We start from the raw sequence: 18,322 nt of genomic DNA, 5'->3' as shown, positions 1-18,322 counted from the left end.
GCGCTATTTAAAAGGGGGGGGAGTGTGGCGCTATTTACAAAGGGGCAGCGGGCTGTGTGTGGCACTATCTACAGGGGGCTGTGTGTGGCACTATCTACAGGGGGCTGTGTGTGGCCTCTTTAATTTATTTTCTTTTAATTTATGTTTATGTTAATTACATTATAGAACTATATCGCTTGTAAAATGTAGAAATGCTTTTATACTCAAGTTACATTAAAAAAATTGTGAACAAAAAATTACATCTCATTGATTGGTAGGGAAAGAAAACATGGCGAGGGGGAAGGAGATGTCGGGAAATAAGTTGGGGGGGGGGGGGCGCCAATCTGAATCTTTGCCCCGGGTGCAGGAGAACCTAGCTACGCCTCTGATGCCTGTCATATAATTGTATGAGCAACATTCTTCACCCTCTGTCCTCCATAAGGAGCCAAACACCATTTCACTTTCCACCTAGGAGAAGCCATTACTGGTCAAGAAGGAGCAGTGTAATGCAGAGCCAGCACAACATTGGATGGCGCTCTGTGCATTACCTTCTGTTGGCAAACCCCATACCCCAATGGTGTACTGCCATAAAGTGTACAAATAAATAATACAGTTGTAAGGGGGTGATACTGCCCCTTTAAGTTGCACGGTCTTCCCTGTGCATCTTTCATGTTTAGTGGTACTTTCATTCTGTGTTCCCTCTTGTCTGGAGTGATGACTGCTTCTGTTTTATCTGTATCTACTATATGTGTTGTCCAGTGTATGCCTGTCATGTTATTAGCAGCCACTAGGTGTCGCTGCAGGAGCAGTGACTAAAGAGACAGAGCTGTCTGACAGGAAGTGAAGGCCAGTGTTTGCCATGTGACACGTGTGGAGAAAAAGAGAGGATGTGCCAGAGGAAAAGCTGTACTGAAGAGAGAAAAGCCTTGGAGCTGGACAGCACCTGAGGTAAGTGCCCTGTGTAAGCTAATGCTCACACTGTTAATGGCGTCTGTGTGAGATCTTATACTGCTTAGAATTACTTCAGAGGTCTGTGTTAGCTGATTCATCTGGAATAGTATATGAAAAGTTACCTCATGGGGAGCGCTAGTGAAGAGAGGGGGACAGGCGCCATTACTGAGGAGGAGACTGGCACCATTAGGTACAAGGAGATTGGCGCTGGTAGGGCCTGAAATTCTCCCCTAGGAGAAGGGGTCCGTGGACCGAGAGTGGGGAGGCAGAACCCAGACAGAGGGTTTGGCAGCATACAGTTTGGGTACCAGCAGGACCTGGAGAACGTAGCTGATCACCATTGCAGATAAGTGTGCCTTAGTATTGAGCCTATATATCTAGACTTTGTTCGTGCTATTACTGGCCTGAACCTAAGACTTAAAGAGGCTCTGTCACCACATTATAAGTGCCCTATCTCCTACATAAGGAGATCGGCGCTATAATGTAGGTGACAGTAATGCTTTTTATTTAGAAAAACGATCTGTTTTCACCACTTTATTAGCAATTTTAGATTTATGCTAATGAGTTGCTTAAAGCCCAAGTGGGCGTGTTTTTACTTCAGACCGAGTGGGCGTTGTACAGAGGAGTGTATGATGCTGACCAATCAGCGTCATGCACTCCTCTCCATTCATTTAGTCAGCGCATAGGGATCCTGTTAGACCCTTATGTGCTGTCTTATACTAACACATTAACAATACTGACGTGTTTAGACAGTGAATAGACATTCCACGGGATGTCTATTCACAATCCTTGCACTTCGTTACTCTGGTAGTTACAGCAGAGGAAGCGTGATCTCGTGAGATTACGTGGTAAATGACCGGTCACAACGAGATTACGCTTGCTCTGCTGTAACTACCATAGAAACCATAACGAAGTGCAGAGATTGTGAATAGACATCCCGTGGAATGTCTATTCACTGTCTAAACACTTCAGTATTGTTAATGTGTTAGTATAAGACAGCACATAGCGATCTAAAAGGATCCCTATGCGCTGAGTAAATGGAGCAACGGGACCGTCAAAAAAGCTGTAGTGTGCATGGCCCCATTGAAATGAATGGGTCAGGGTGCTAGTCGTCAGAAAAACGGCTAGCACCCTGAAGAAAAAGACTGAAGTGGGCATGAGGCCTAAGATTTTTACATATTTAATATAACAGTTGTTTAAAAATAATACAATATGCTGTAGCTGAGTTAGGGCTTGTCCAGACAAAAACGGAATTGCTGCAGAAAATTTCTGCAGCGATTCCATTGAAAGTTGCAGACATTCTGCTGAGGCAAAAACTCACTATTTCCTGCGTTTTTACGGCAAAAAATGGTGCGTAAATTGCTGTGTTTTTCATAATGCTAGAAGATGGTGATATCTCCTCTGAAAAACGCAGCAATTCTGTCCACGTTCCGCAGCAGGAATTGACATGCTGCGGTCCGAAAAATACGCACCGCAGGTAAATTTCTGCTCTGAATTTTTACGCAGCATATGGATGAGATTTGTTAAATCTCATCATCCACTATGCTGCTACTGTTTTCTGCTACGTTTTTTTCCGTCCGACATTCCTGACGGAAAAAACGTGGCAATTCCACATCGTGTGGACGAGCCCTTAGGCTGTGTTCACATCATCGTTGCTTTCCGTTGAGGGCTTCCGTCGGAGCTTTGTCGGGGAAACCCCTCAACGCAAACGGAGACCATAGCTTCCATTTGCATCAACATTGATCTCAGTGGTGACGGATACTTGCCTATGGTTTTCGTTTGTCACCGTTGTGAAAGGGTTCTGTTTTTTTTGACTGAATCAATAGTGCAATCGACTGAAAAGTCCCAGAAACTGCAAGGTAAGCCCGTTCTCGTGATCAGACATTTATCACCTATCCTGTGGAAGGTGATAAATAATGATTGTGGAAAAAACCCTTTAACCCCATTTACATTGATTCAGAACAAAATAGGGTGCACCTGCAATATTAAAAATCACCTGTAGATGGCAGGACAAAATCAGGAATTCAGTGTCCATGGAGTAGCAGAGTGTAGGATGGGTTTAGCCATCAAAAAAAGTAAAAAATGTTTTTCCTGAGATAATAGGTGTACCAATGTCCAAGATAATAGGTATATCCAGCCGACTCTTGTGAACATGTAGAAGCAGATCACTATTGGCATACCTCCCAACCGTCCCGGATCCATTGGGACAGTCCCGGTTTCTCACCGCTGTCCCGGGCGGTCTGTAAAATGTCCCGCTGGGCGCTTCAGCTGTATCAAAACAGCTGATCGCTGCTGACAGGCGCCCTGCATGCCAGACGACTGCAGCAGCGATCAGCGTCAGAAGGTGGCAGGAGTCTTGCGGCGGTGTTCTGACTGGGATCGATGCCGGCCTGGGAGTGGACCAGTCCAGTCACCTGACCTGTCATCTGACCTCACCGGGCAGGTGACTGGACTGGTCCACTCCCAGGCCGGCATCTACACTAGTGACAACTCCGCTGCAAGATTCCTGCCTTCTTCTTTTCGGTAAGTAACGTCAAAGCAGAGCGTAGAGTGGCAGCAGTAGCCTACCTCTACCGCTCTGGCGGCATTGTGGCACAAAGTATAAGGGGGCTGTGTGGCACTATGTACAAGGGGGAAGGGGGGGTTGTGTGGCACTATGTACCAGGGGGAAGGGTGGTTGTGTAGCACTATGTAAAAAGGGGAAGGGGGTTGTGTGGCGCGAAGTACAAAAGGAGGGCTGTGTGTGGCGCTACGTACGAAAGGGGGGCTGTGTGTGGCGCTATCTACAGGGGGGCTGTGTGTGGAGCGATTTACAAGGGGGCTCTGGTGGATAATTTTTCCATTGACCAGTAGCAGAGTTACACAACTGGGAAAAAAAATCCCCATCATGTAACTCTGCTACCTGTCAATTGAAAAGTCATCCACCACAGGGTCTCCCTCTTGACTTTCATTGTTCTCAGCCTTTTGGTTTGTCCTGCAGCTGCTGCCGTGATGAGTAGATGTTATACCCAAGATAGGAAAAGTAACATAAAGACGATATAACCTGAAATATAATATTGGTGATATCCATAGTTTTTTTTTTTTTTTGTAAGTCTAAAGATCCGCAGTGAGAATGTGTGCTTGTTATTTGAAGGAGGATCTGGCCGTGATATGTGTTTATGCCGGACATTGGTCGTAGTTAGGGGCGTGGCTTAAAAATGATCCTCTTGTCCAAATTCAAAAGTTGGGAGGTATGCTATTGGATTCTAAGGTAATAGTTTTAGCATATGATCCTTATGGTAGAAATTGGGTTCTTTTTATTTACAGATCTTTGGGATTCTCCCCTAGTCTGATATAAAGCAGAATATTTGTGGTTCCTTTGTATAGGCACAGATGTGTTTATGGGACGCGGCCTATATCGATCTTCAGGACGCAGCCCCATTTTTTCAAATCTGACGTGTGTCATTTTGTGTGTCTAAAAACGTCACACAAACTTAGTAAGTATTGAAATCAATTAATTTTGTTAACATGTCAAATATCAGGCAATCACTGTTGGTAGCACATAAGGGCCCCCTGTTTGGGTCATTATGGGTTACTCTCTCAAGGTCCACTGTACAAGGCTTGCACCTACAGGGTCACTATGGTAAACTTTTATGAGATCTTTGTAGCAGGCAATTATAGGTTCCCTGTATCTAACATTTATGGGTCACTGTCATTTCTGGTGTTGTGGCTGTCACTTACTGTAATGGATCTATTGCTGTCATATGAAGTAATTCGGTTAGCCCTCTTACAGGCTGTTACTGGACAGCTGGCTGTAAAAATATATATTTTTTTTGTCTAGTGGGTTTTAATTATTTAATATATTTTAATTTGAAAGGAATGTGGTTAGGTTTTTTCTTTTAAAAAGACCTGAAAGAGGTCTGTGTTTCTACTTAGATGATTTAATGGCAGAAAGCTTTCCACAGGGCAGTGTAGCATGATATAGTGTGTGTGTATGTCAGATAGATGCAGGTCCCACCTCTGGGACCCGCACTTATCTCTAGAATGGGGCCCCCTAAACCCCATTCTACCTTGTGTAATTTCTGACCATGTAAGTAGAAAACAATGTTTTTTTTTTGTGTGGCTAAGATGGCGTGATGACGTTATTGCGCCATCTGACATCGTACCACTGGAGCAGGCCCGATCAGAAAGGACCATGCCTGCATCAAAGCCAAATGTATATGGTAATCCAAGGCCAACGCTGGTAACTCCTAGTGCGGGGATTCCTTAATATCTAAATGATTCCAGCACTAGATTCATAGTGGCACACGCACCTGAGATGCGCCAAAAGTCTGGTGCTTCACGTGTGATCCTGCGCCCCTTACAAGGCTCAGTAAACTAAGCAGTGACTGTCTTTGGTTAGTTTACATCACGTGATGGCCGGTTACCTAAATTTATTGGCCTACTTTTAAAAGCCCAAAAAAGCCTTCCCACCCTGGTACTGCTAGCCTGCTGCTGCTATGTTGTATCAGGCTGGTTATGAAAAATGAGGGGGACCCCACATCGTTTAAAAAAAAATAAAATAATAATTGAAAAAAAAACACATTTTTCATAACCAGCCAGATGCAGCAGGCTAGCATTACCAGGGCGAGAAGGGCCACACTGTTTAGGCTTACTTAGCCGCCTAATACCAGCCTGCGGCGACCCCAGTGCCCGACCAGCACTGCAGGTTGTCAGGTTCTGGATTGTACCCGGCTCTTCCCGTTATCCCTGGTATGGGGTAATAATGAGGGTTAATGCTTGCCTTTTCACCTGCTAACACTAAGCCCTACCTTTGATTGACAGTGTCTATTACTGAGAGCGGCCATTACTAAGGCAGTAGTAATGAAGTTAAAAAGAAATACCGATAAACAGAAAAATATTTTACCGAAATAAAAACCTACACAACCCTCGTTAACTATTTTATTGAAAATAAAAAACTCCGTAATCGAAGTAGTCCTCGAATCCGAAGTAGTCCAAGAACCGAACCTGTTAAAAAAACACAAACCAACACCCAAAAATATATTAGTAACACATAAAAAGGCAAAAAATTATTATACCTACCTTTCCTGGGTCCAGCACTGGAGAGACTATGTCAGCGTGCTACGCTGTTTCCATAACTTCGAGAGTTATGGGGGGGCGTCGGCACTAAAAGTGCCTAGGGCAGCATCAAATACATCCCTGACTACGATGAGGGTTGTGGAAAGTGTAGGCTTTTGAGAAGGAAGAAATTGATTAGTTCTAGGTGAGGAAGATGTGGGGATAGAGGATGGGAGGGGAAAGCGAGGAGGAGGAAGCATGGGAGCAGATGAGTAGGAAGGAGCAACAGACTTAGGGCTTATTCAGACGAACGTGATATACGTCCGTGCAACGCACGTGATTTTCACGCGCGTCGCACAGACCTATATTAGTCTATGGGGCCGTGCAGACATGTGCGTGATTTTTACGCAGCATTGGTCCGCTGCATAAAAGTCACGACATGTCCGTTCTTTGGGTGTTTTTCGCGCATCACGCACCCATTGAAGTCAATGGGTGCGTGAAAACCACACATGCCGCACGGAAGCACTTCCGTGCGAACAGCGTGATTCGTGCAACAGCTGTGAAAAGGATGAATGAAAACAGAAAAGCACCACGTGCTTTTCTGTTTACAAACATCCAAACGGAGTGTCATAATGATGGCGGCTGCGTGAAAGCCACGCATCATATGCTGATGCCACACGGAGCAGTTAAGTGCCTTTTGCGCAGGCAAAATGCCGTGATTTTTGCGTGCGCAGAAAGCACACGCTCTTGTGAATCCGGCCTTAGGGGGGATTCACACGAGCGTGATTTTTGTGCGTGCAGGCCGCGTATTTTTCGCGCGCCACGCACAGCCCTATAGAAGTCAATGGGGCAGTTCAAACAGTGCGTGATTTGTGCGCAGCGTTTGTTCGCTGCGTACAAAACGCGACAGGTTCAATATCTCCGCGTATTTCGCGCATCACGCACCCATTGAAGTCAATGGGTGCGTGAAAACCACGCAGGTCGCACGGAAGCACTTCCGTGCGAACCGACTGAAACAGCGCACCAGCTGTCAAAAGGATGAAACTCGTTTTGGCCGAACCCGGCAAAAAAATTTCCGGTACGCGACGTCAGGAGATAGTCACTGTCCAGGGTGCTGAAAGAGTTAAACTGTTTCAGCACCATGGACAGTGACTACCGATCCCAATAAACATGAACCTGTAAAAAAAAACGAAGTTCTGACTTACCGATAACTCCCGGCTTCTTCCTCCAGTCTGACCTCCCGGGATGACAATTCAGTCCAAGTGACAGCTCCAGCCAATCACAGGCCAAGCACAGGCTGCAGCAGTCACATGGACTGCCGCGTCATCCGGGGAGGTGGGGCCCGATGTCAAGAGAGGCGCGTCACCAAGGACGCGTCACCAAGGCAACGGCCGGGAGGGAAGTTCTCGGTAAGTACGAACTTTTTCTTTTTTTTTTTAACAGGTTTCTCGATATTGTGTTCGGCATTCACTGTCGAGGGTGCTGAAAGAGTTACTGCCGATCAGTTAGCTCTTTCAGCACCTTGGACAGTGACGGGCGTCGACTAGCCTCATCTCTATGATGGCGGCTGCGCGAAAATCACGCAGCCGCGCATCATACACGGATGACACACGCAGCTGTCAAATGGTTTTTGCTCGCGCAAAACGCAATGTTCGTCTGAATCTGCCCTTAGAGTGGGAAGGGGGATAAGTTACGGGATAAAGGATAGGACTAGGATAGCGATATAGGACTGGGACGGAAGGGGGAACTGCAGGATTTCCTAGACTTTAAGGACGATCCTATCATTCCCTTGGACCTCTACTAGCAGCTCTCTCCCTCTATATTAACTACATAGTTACTAAGCAAAAAGAGGGTTCTAGTAAAAGTGCCACTGTATCCAGAGCAGAAGTATGAGGGATAGAGCGGGTGTCTTCCTCAGGGTGAGCTTAAACAAAAACTTGGTGCTCCCTAGTGCTTTAAGATGTCCTATAGAAAAAAAAACTTAATTAACATTATAAATGACAAAATGATCCTAGAAATAAACATATGATTGGTGATAAACTGTTTAACCCCTTGCCACTTTTGACCTTCCTGACAGAGCCTCATTTTTCAAATCTGACATGTGTCACTTTATGTGGTAATAACTCCGGAATGCTTTCACCTATCCAAGCGATTCTGAGATTGTTTTCTCGTGACACATTGGACTTTATGTTACTGGCAAAATTTGCTCGATATGTTCAGTATTTAATTGTGAAAAACACCAAAAATTAGCGAAAAATTGCAAAAATTAGCATTTTTCTCAATTTAAATGTATCTGCTTGTAAGACCGGCAGTTATACCACACAAAATTGTTGCTAATTAACATCCCCCATATGTCTACTTTAGATTGGCATCGTTTTTTGAACATCCTTTTATTTTTCTATGACCTCACAAGGCTTAGAACTTTAGCAGCAATTTCTCACATTTTCAAGAAAATTTCAAAAGGCTATTTTTACAGGGGCCAGTTCAGTTGTGAAGTGGTTTTGAGGGCCTTATATATTAGAAACCCCCAAAAAGTCACCCCATTTTAAAAACTTCACCCCTCAAAGTATTCCAAACAGCATTTAGAAAATGTCTTAACCCTTTACACATTTCACAGGAATTAAAGCAAAGTAGAGGTGAAATTTACAAATTTCATATTTTTCTGCAGAAATAAATTTTTAATACAATTTTTTTTATAACACAGAAGGTTTTACCAGAGAAATGCAACTCAATATTTGTTGCCCAGTTTCTGCAATTTTAGGAAATATCCCACATGTGGCCGTAGCGTGCTACTGGAATGAAGCACCGGCCTCAGAAGCAAAGGAGCACCTAGTGGATTTTGGGGCCTTATTTTTGTTAGAATATATTTTAGGCACCATGTCAGGTTTGAAGGGCTCTTGCAGTGACAAAACAGTAAAAATCCCCCAAAAGTGACCCCATCTGGGAAACTAGACACCTCAAGGAAATTATCTAGGGGTGTACTGAGCATTTTGACCGCACAGGTTTTTTACAGAAATTATTGGAAGTAGGCCGTGAAAATTAAAATCAACATTTCTTCAAAGAAAATGTAGGTTTAGCGATTTTTTTTTTTTTTTTTTTTTTTTTTTTTTTTTTTTTTTTTTTTTTTTTTTTTTTTTTTCTTCTCATTTCCAGAAGGACTGAAGGAGAAAAAGCACCGCAAAATTTGTAAAGCAATTTCTCCCGCGTAAAACAATACCTCACATGTGGTAATAAACGGTTGTTTGGAGACACGGCGTGGCTGAGAAGGGAAAGAGCGCTATTTGGCTTTTGGAGTTCACATTTAGCAGGAATGGTTTGCGGAGGCCATGTCACATTTACAAAGCCCCTGAGGTGACAAAACAGTGGAAACCCCCAACAAGTGACCCCATTTTGGAAACTACACCCATTGAGGAAATTATCTAGGGGTATAGTGAGCGATTTGACCCCACAGTTTTTTTTGCAGAAATTATTGGAAGTAGGCCCTGAAAATCTACATTTTTTTTTCAAAAAAAATCTAGGTTTAGCTAATTTTTTCTCATTTCCAGAAGGACTGAAGGAGAAAAAGCACCACAATTTTTAAAGCAATTTCTCCCGAGTAAAACAATACCCCACATGTGGTAATAAACGGCTGTTTGGACACACGGCAGGGCTTAGAAGGGAAAGAGCACTATTTGGCTTTTTGAGATCACATTTAGCAGGAATGATTTGCGGAGGCCAGGTCACATTTGCAAAGCCCCTGAGGGGACAAAACAATGAAAACGCCCAAAAAGGGACTCCATTTAGGAAACTACACCTCTTGAGGAATTCATCTAGGGGTGTAGTGAGCATTTTGACCCCACAGATGTTTCATAGAATTTATTAGAATTCGGCAGTGAAAATAAAAACAGTCCTTTTTCTTCAATAAGACGTAGCTTTAGCGCAAATTTTTTCATTTTCTCAACAAATAATGGAAAAAAAGAACCCAACATTTGTAAAGCAATTTCTCCCGAGTACGGCAATACCCCATATGTGGTCATAAACTGCTGTTTGGGCAAACGGCAGGGCTCAGAAGGGAAGGACCGCCATTTGGAGTACAGATGTTGCTGGATTGGTTTCTGTGCGCCTGTGGGCCCAAAACAGTGGAAACCCCCCAGAAGTGACCCCAATTTGGAAACTACACCCCTCAATGCATTTACCAAGGGGTTTAGTAAGCATTTTAACCCTGCAGGTGTTTTGTAGAAATTAGTGTGCACTCAATGTTGCAGAGTGAAAATGGGATTTTTTTTCCATAGATATGCCAATATGTGGTGCCCGGCTTGTGCCACCATAACAAGACAGCTCTCTAATTATTATGCAGCAGTGTTTCCCGGTTTTAGAAACACCCTACATGTGGCCCTAATCTTTTGTCTGGACATATGACAGGGCTCAGAAGTGAAGACGGTCAAAATGATAACAAAAACCATAAATGAATTCCTTGAGGGGTGTAGTTTCCAAAATGGGGTCACTTCTGGTGGGTTTCCATTGTTTTGATACCTCAACACCTCTTCAAACCTGGCATGCTGCCTAAAATATATTCTAATAAAAAAGAGGCCTCAAAATGCACTAGGTGCTTCTTTGCTTCTAGGGCTTGTGTTTTAGTCCACGAGCGTAGTAGGGCCACATGTGGGACATTTCTAAAAACTGCAGAATCTGGACAATACATATTTAGTAGTATTTCTCTGGTAAAACCTTCTCTGTTACAGAATTTTTTTAAATAAAATTGAAATTCAGCAGAAAAAATGAAATTTGCAAATTTCATTTCCACTTTGCTTTAATTTCTGTGAAATGCCTGAAGGCTTAAAAAACTTTCTATATGCTGTTTTGAATACTTTGAGGGGTCTAGTTTTTAAAATGGGGTGTTTTATGGGGGTTTCTAATACATAGGCCCCACAAAGCCACTTCAGAACTCAAGAGGTACCTTCAAAAAAAGGCTTTTGAAATTTTCTTAAGAATATGAGAAATTGCTGTTTATGTTCTAAGCCTTGTAACGTCCAAGAAAAATAAAATAATGTTCAAAAAACGATGCCAATCTAAAGTAGACATATGGGAAATGTGAACTAGTAACTATTTTGGGTGGTATAACTGTCTGTTTTTCAAGCAGATGCATTTAAATTCTGAAAAATGCTATTTTTTGTAAATTTTCTCTAAATTTTGCAATTTTTCACAAATAAAGACTAAATATATCGAACAAATTTTACCACGAACATGAAGCCCAAAGTGTCACGAGAAAATAATCTCAATCGCTTGGGTAGGTTTAAGCATTCCGACGTTATTACCACATAAATTGAAATATGTCAGATTTGAAAAATGGGCTCTGAGCCTTAAGGCCCAAACTAGGCTGCGTCCTTAAGGGGTTAATGCTTTTTAGAGTTAATAATCAGACTGAGGGGGGTGGAAAGAATTGAAGGTGAGGTGGGAGGTCCAGATGAAGGACGATGCAGAGAATAGAGAATACAAGCTGCTATAAACAGAATCTGCTAGAGACCACACAGAATCTATCATAACATGATATTAGGGAATTGATAAAGGAATATTTGACATTGAGACTACGCTCTTTTCTCCCCAACAGATTCTACACCGCAAAGATAATATCCATACTTGCCAACTGTCCCGAATTTGACGGGTCGGTCAAGGGACTTGTCCCGGCAACTGCTACATTCTATTGTATGTAGGTGCCACTGACGTCACTGCCCTTATATGGACAGTGAAGTCAGGGCTCTCTCTATGTGCGGAATTCCCGGCTAGGGCGTAAGCAACACTTTGGCTTGGGATTCCGGCACGGGGTCCGTGTGCGGCGCCATCTAGAGGGGGGCCGTGTGCGGCAGTATCTACTGGGGGAGCAGTGTGCGGCGCACCTTCTACTAGGGGCACTGAGTGCAGCACTATCTACGCTGGTTTTTACACTGCCATTAGTGGTCAGCACATATCGCCTAGACTTAGTGATACAGTGAGACATCACCTGCCTGTAAACAACCAGATAACCAGAAACATACCGGCCACCATAGTAGTTGTCAGCCAAGCTAGTGCAGAAATTTTGCTAGTTTTTTTTAGTATGCGGAAATTCTGGAAAGCCACGCCCCACTACCCACGCACACCAGATAAACCATTTTCCCATAAGACACACCCACCAAAGACGCCACACCCTAAGTCTCCCTGGAAAAAAAATCAAATGTTGGCAACTATGGATATGTGGCCTCCAGTTCCTCCATGGACACAACACTGTCCACCGGTAAGCAGAACTTTCCTCGTCTCTCTGTCTCCTTTACATGCTGGAAATAATGCCCCCAGTTTTCCTAGAGTCCTGAATGGCTATTCTGCCTGGTGATGCACTGACCCATCCCCGGTCTCTTGAATCAATAGGCAGATTTGTAATTCTCTTGTCTTATTTCTTTGCAGAGATCTAAAGTTGGAGAACATCATATTGGATGCAGATGGCCACATCCATATCATTGACCTGGGGCTGGCCCAAGATGATGCCCCGCCTCCAATAAGATTCCGTGGCGTGATGGAACCTTTGACTACATGGCCCCTGAAGGGGCGTCTTATAAAAAGATACGGCAAAGCAGTTGACTAGTGGAGCCTGGGGATTGTGGTGTCCAGGATGGCAGCAGGACGCTCCCAATTTTACAACGGCCACGTCAAGCAAATTGCTTTCAAAGCCATCACTACCGAGCAGCCCAAATTTCCAACTTGGCTTAATGCTGACGGAAAACCTCTTATCAAGAAACTGGTCCGTAAAAATCATAAGACGTGCCTCGGTTTGTGCGGTAACATCATAGAGCATCCATTCGTCTTCACCATCAGCTGGGAGGAACTGCAGGAGAGGAGGGCACGGCCACCTTAGGTGCCAGTTCTGGAAAAACAACATCTGAAGTGGCCAGAGAATAAGAAAGCCCTTCACCCCTTAGCCAGATTTAGCTTCATCTCACCAAGCTGGACCTGATAAGATCACAGAACAAGGGCCCAGAACTCGGCTGCCAAGAACATTATCTCTCTCTGTACCATCTTCATGACACACCTCTGCCATCTTGCTGCTGACCCAGGACCTTGACTTGGCATCCTCCAATCCCGGGCTGGCATCTGACATCACTCCAGCCTGAAGATCTCCCCCCCCCCCCCCCCCCGGAGCGGCCTGTGCTTAATTTCCATCTGGAGAGATCAGGAACAATAGCCGCTTGTTGTAGTCTTGGGGCCACTGAGTAGCAGTAATGTACCAGAGCGGCTATTCTACCTGATCTAACCTCAACACAGACCAGGTAAATAATACACCCACTCTACATCATAAGTATGGGCACCGGCACATAGACACATAGTACAGGTAGATTAGACATCAGCCTTTGATCCTGGGATTATTCTGATTGCCATATTTGGGGTCAGGAAGGAATTTTCCCCCCTTTAATATGAGGATAATTGGCTCATTCCTCAAAGGGGGTTTTTGCCTTCCTCTGGATCAACACTGCTTTAAATAGGTTTAGAATAATAGATGAATAAGTAGATACACACATAAGTAACATAATATAAATAAAGAAATATTTTTTGAATTTTTTTTCCCTTAATACACGTTACACATCGGCCTTTGATCCTGGGATTTATTCTGATCGACCATATTTGGGGTCAGGAAGGAATTTTTTACCCCTCACGGGGGGTTTTCACATTTCTCTGGTTTAACACGGCCTTTAGATAGGTTTCGTATAATTAGATAAATAAATGACACATACATATACACAGTAGTATAAAAATAGTAGTCTTAATACTTATATAACAATTTCCGAATAATAAAATATAACCTTCCCTTAGCTATAAATAAAATTTTCCTTTTACCCCCCTACAACTTTGTACTCGTTTTTATTCCCATTGAACATCTATGCAGTGAATGTTGTATAGGCCCTAAAGTCTTATACCTTTTGATCGGTAAAACCTAAAGAATATGTGAGATGTAAAGCTAAAATGTGGTGTGAACAGAGCCTTCCAGGGGTTGTCAGCTTTTTACAATTCCTTTTTGTTAGAGAGGTCCCATAATCTGTGGGGGAATCCTGCTGCAAGTGGTTTACTTCCCTAAAGCGCCTTTAGGCTGGGTTCACACGTGGCGGAATTTCACTTAAATTCCGCTGCGGACACTCCGCAGCGTTAATCCGCAGCGGAGCCGTTTCTGCATTGACTTCCACTTCTATTTAGAAGTGTTCGTTTAGACGATGCGTAACATTCCGCTGCGGAGCATAGGCTGCGGAGCGGAATTTGGTGTCCGCAGCATGCTCTGTCTGTTGCGGAGCAGTGGCGGACTCATGGCGGAATTTCTCCATTAACTTCAATGGAGATTCTAAGTTCCGCAATGAAGTCCGCAGCTGTCATGCACATGTCATGTGTGCTGCGGATGCGTCTTGCTTTTTTGCCATGACATTTCTTCATTCTGGCTGGACCTATGTATTTCTAGGTCTACAGCCAGACTGAGGAAGTCAATGGGGCTCCCGTAATGACGGGAGCGTTGCTAGGAGACGTCTGTAAATAGTCACTGTCCAGGGTGCTGAAAGAGTTAAGCGATCGGCAGTAACTGTTTCTGCACCCCGGACAGTGACTACCGATCACAATATACAGCAACCTGTAAAAAAAAATGAAGTTCATACTTACCGAGAACTCCCTGTTTCTGTCTCCAGTCCGGCCTCTGAGGATGACGTTTCAGTCTAAGTGACGGCTGCAGCCAATCACAGGCCAAGCACAGGCTGCAGCGGTCACATGGACTGGTGCGTCATCCAGGGAGGTCGGGCTGGATGCCGAAAGAGGGACGCGTCACCAAGACAACGGCCGGTAAGTATGAAATTCTTTTACTTTCACTAGGGAAAGTGCTGTCCCTTCTCTCTATCCTGCACTGATAGGGAGAAGGGAAGCACTTTTCCCGCAGTCCGCAGCAGCTAGTCCGCATCAATTTACTGCACATTTTGTGCAGATCCGCAGCAGAATCTGCAACGCAGATTCTGTGCGGCATTGATGCGGACAGTTGCGGAGGAAATCCGCCACGTGTGGTCATGCCCTCAAAGAAGAAATAAAGTATTACACAGTTCCAACTAAAATTTCTGGGCTGTACATGTAATGCATGTACGTGTTGGGTTCTCCTGACCTTTTCAAACTAGACAACAACTTTAATGGTTAAATTATGTTTAAAAATTTGAATAGTTTGTTACAATGTATCAGTGCAGGTGAGAGCTGAAGTCCAGGTTATTTAGCTAATGGAGGATTGTCTAGGCTGGATACATTGAATGGGGCACAGTGAGGGATGGTGGACCTGCTACAATGCTGCCCCCTGCAGTCAGGGCCCTCACCTCATGGATGCTCCTGTTACCAGATCCATCACACCAGAGCGCAACTATCCTGAAGAAGGAAAATCCCCTGTAGAGAGACGTCCACACTGAGAGATCCAATAGGAATGGTCTATACAAGGAGTCTTCATATCCAGGGGCATATTTACAGTCCATGCCACCCTGGGCACTGAGGATGAATACTCCCCCACTTTATCTATGTGCTACATTTATGGAACAATAGTGTTATATACGGATAATAGTGTAAAAAAAATACTCACATAATTACAGCTTTCATAATACAAATATAGGGGCACCAGGGGTGTAACTAATGGAGGTTCAGAGGTAGCAGTCACACCCGGGTCCAAGTGCCTGAGGGGGTCCAAAGACAACTCTGAGAACTCCAGAATTATAAATGGTAGGTGGGAGATGGTACAGATTTTACATCAGCGCCAGTTAAGTTATATCTCTGAAGTTACTATTGCCATTACACGGTGCCCCCCCCCCCCCCCCCAATGGTCACATGCTGATCAGAGCAGCTTTGTCTGTCTCCAAGTCTTCACATGGAATTAAAAAGGTAATAAAACAGAAATGGCTAGAAATTAAATGTTGCCCGATTGAAATATATCCAAGAGCAGAATGTATCTCTGCTTCACCAAGTCCAGAAAAGAAAAGGGTTTTCTGGTTTTATATAATAAATGCTTCAATACTGAACACATGAGAAGTTCTACAACTTTCTTATATAGTTTGGTTCAATTTCTCACCATTTTAAAGATAGGTGTTTGCTGTCAGTGAATGAGAACACCGTTCACATTCAGATGCAGTAAACCTATACATAACTAGTCCTGTTCTCAGCTAAGAAACAAAGTATATTAGAACGTCGTAGAGCTTTTCATCTATACAGCGATTAATCTTTAATTACATTAAAAACAAAAGCAAAAAAAAAAACTGAAAATCCCTTAAAGGAACAGTGTCATCACAAATTATTTTTTTATATGTTAAAGATGTTAGTGCTTTATTAAAAACGTTTATATTCATTTGTGTGTTTGTGTTTTACTTTTTCTTATTTTTACACTTTTTCTTCCCTATGGGGGCTGCCATTTTTTGTTCCATTTCTGTGTGTGTCGATTAACGACACACACAGACATGGAATACGGCAGCCACAGTCCCATAGGGACGACGAACGGCTCCCGTCCCATTGACTGCCGTGTACGGCGTCTGTGTGGGAACTGCGCATGCGCCGCTCCCACACAGTCCTATTCGAAATTGGCGCCGTCCGGCGCCATTTTCCTGTGGACCGGAAGTCGCGGCCGGACAGTAATATTACTACTTCCGGTCGCGGCTTCCGGACAAGTGCACATGGAACAGTGGCAGCAAAGGGAGCGGACGGGCCGGAGGGAGCCGCGGCGGCAGGAGCAGGTAAGAGATTTCAATGTATGTTAGTGTTTGTGTGTGTTTACTACTGTATGTAAACCTACTACACTGTGGGTTACCTCAAAAAATGGCGACACACAGTGTAGGAGGTTAAACCTTTCAAACCCCTCGTTTATCCCGGCACTAGCCAGGATAAAGGAGGGGGGGATGCTGAGAGCTCACTAGAGCGAGGGCTTTTAACCCAATGTTGCAATGCTGCAATTTTGGGAACTAGCTCCATCTAGTGACCAAAAATGGGTAGTATTATAAATTAGAAAAAATTTATAATATTTCCTGACTCGTGAAAAAAATAAAAAAAATTTGAACAATGTTTAATCACCCACACACTAAATGTTTAATTTTTAAAAAAAAAACATGTTTTTCTGGCGACACATTCCCTTTAAATGAGGTGGTGGCTGAAAACCATCAATAGACACACAGGTAGTGGATTCAATATTGGTAGTAAAAGTGTGAGCTGGTGCGCGCAGGTACCTAATGGTAAATACAGCCCTGGTGGGGACCACACCTTTATGTGTCTATAATTTATAGGCCATAAAATGTAATATAGCAAAAACCTCCAAGTCCATCCCTTGAAAAAAAAAATGGGATCCCTTGAAAAACTTACCATTTGGGAATCATATATATTCTGTCACTGGAAGAAACCCTGCAGCATCGGCACCAATGAAACATGAGGACGCTACTTCATGTGCTGCCCATCACCCCCATTGTCCCACGCTCTTCACTCCACCTGTGACTGTCTCCTCCACACCCACTCCTGAATTCCAGGTCTTGTCCTACCACTACTGCCCCCCACTACAAAGTGAGATAAAGTAGAGGAGACTGCCAGCACTTTTGGTCCACCACGTGAACAATAAAAGGTGGGACCACCACCACTGCAACCGGCGCCACTATTGCCTCTGCTATTATCTGTACTATCTTTACTTATGGCAATCCACTTCACTGACATAGCTGTTGCTCTCCCAGTCATAAACTCCACCCCACCTATCCCAAATGTTCTATTTATTTCCATCAGGGGGAACGCAACAGATAACACCCAACTGATGTGAATGCTGTACACAAACACTGACTGTCCTCAATCAGAGGCGTAGCTAGGGGATGATCACAGGGGGGGGGGGAGGTGAAACATTTGAGTGGACCCCAACCCAGTGGGCCCCCGCACAGTATAATAAACCCTTAGTGTGCTCCACATAGTATAACGCCCCTATAGCTGCCCCCACACAGACTAATGCTCCCATAGCTGTCCCCACATACTATAATGACCCCTTAGTGCCCCCACATAGTATAGTGACCTCTTAGTGGCTCCCACACAGTATAATGACACCTTAGTGTGTTCCACATAGTATAATTCCCCTATAGCTGCACCCACACAGAATAATGCTCCCATAGCTGCCCCCACACCGTATAATGACCCCTTAGTGGCCCCCCACACAGTATAATGTCTTTATAGCTGCCCACACAGTATAATGCCCCTATAGTGCCTCCTCACACAGAATAATGCCCCATATCTGCTCTCCACACAGTATAATGCCCCTATAGCTATCCCCACACAGTATAATGCCACTATAGCTGTCCCTACGCAGTATAATGCCCCTATAGCTGTCCCCACACAGTAT

At 44.1% G+C, this 18,322-nt stretch overlaps 1 long non-coding RNA gene across 1 annotated transcript; it reads left to right on the top strand.

The window, feature by feature from the left end:
• The first annotated feature begins 350 nt into the window (after positions 1 to 350).
• On the top strand, positions 351 to 13,816 carry LOC142748115 (uncharacterized). The gene is made up of 2 exons (XR_012882143.1): positions 351 to 927; positions 12,382 to 13,816. It is a non-coding gene; the product is annotated as an uncharacterized LOC142748115 (long non-coding RNA).
• The last annotated feature ends 4,506 nt before the right edge of the window (positions 13,817 to 18,322 follow it).

This window comes from Rhinoderma darwinii, chromosome 3, assembly GCF_050947455.1.
Source record: "Rhinoderma darwinii isolate aRhiDar2 chromosome 3, aRhiDar2.hap1, whole genome shotgun sequence".
Lineage (NCBI taxonomy): Eukaryota > Metazoa > Chordata > Amphibia > Anura > Rhinodermatidae > Rhinoderma > Rhinoderma darwinii.
This window is presented reverse-complemented; position numbering and strand designations above follow the sequence as displayed.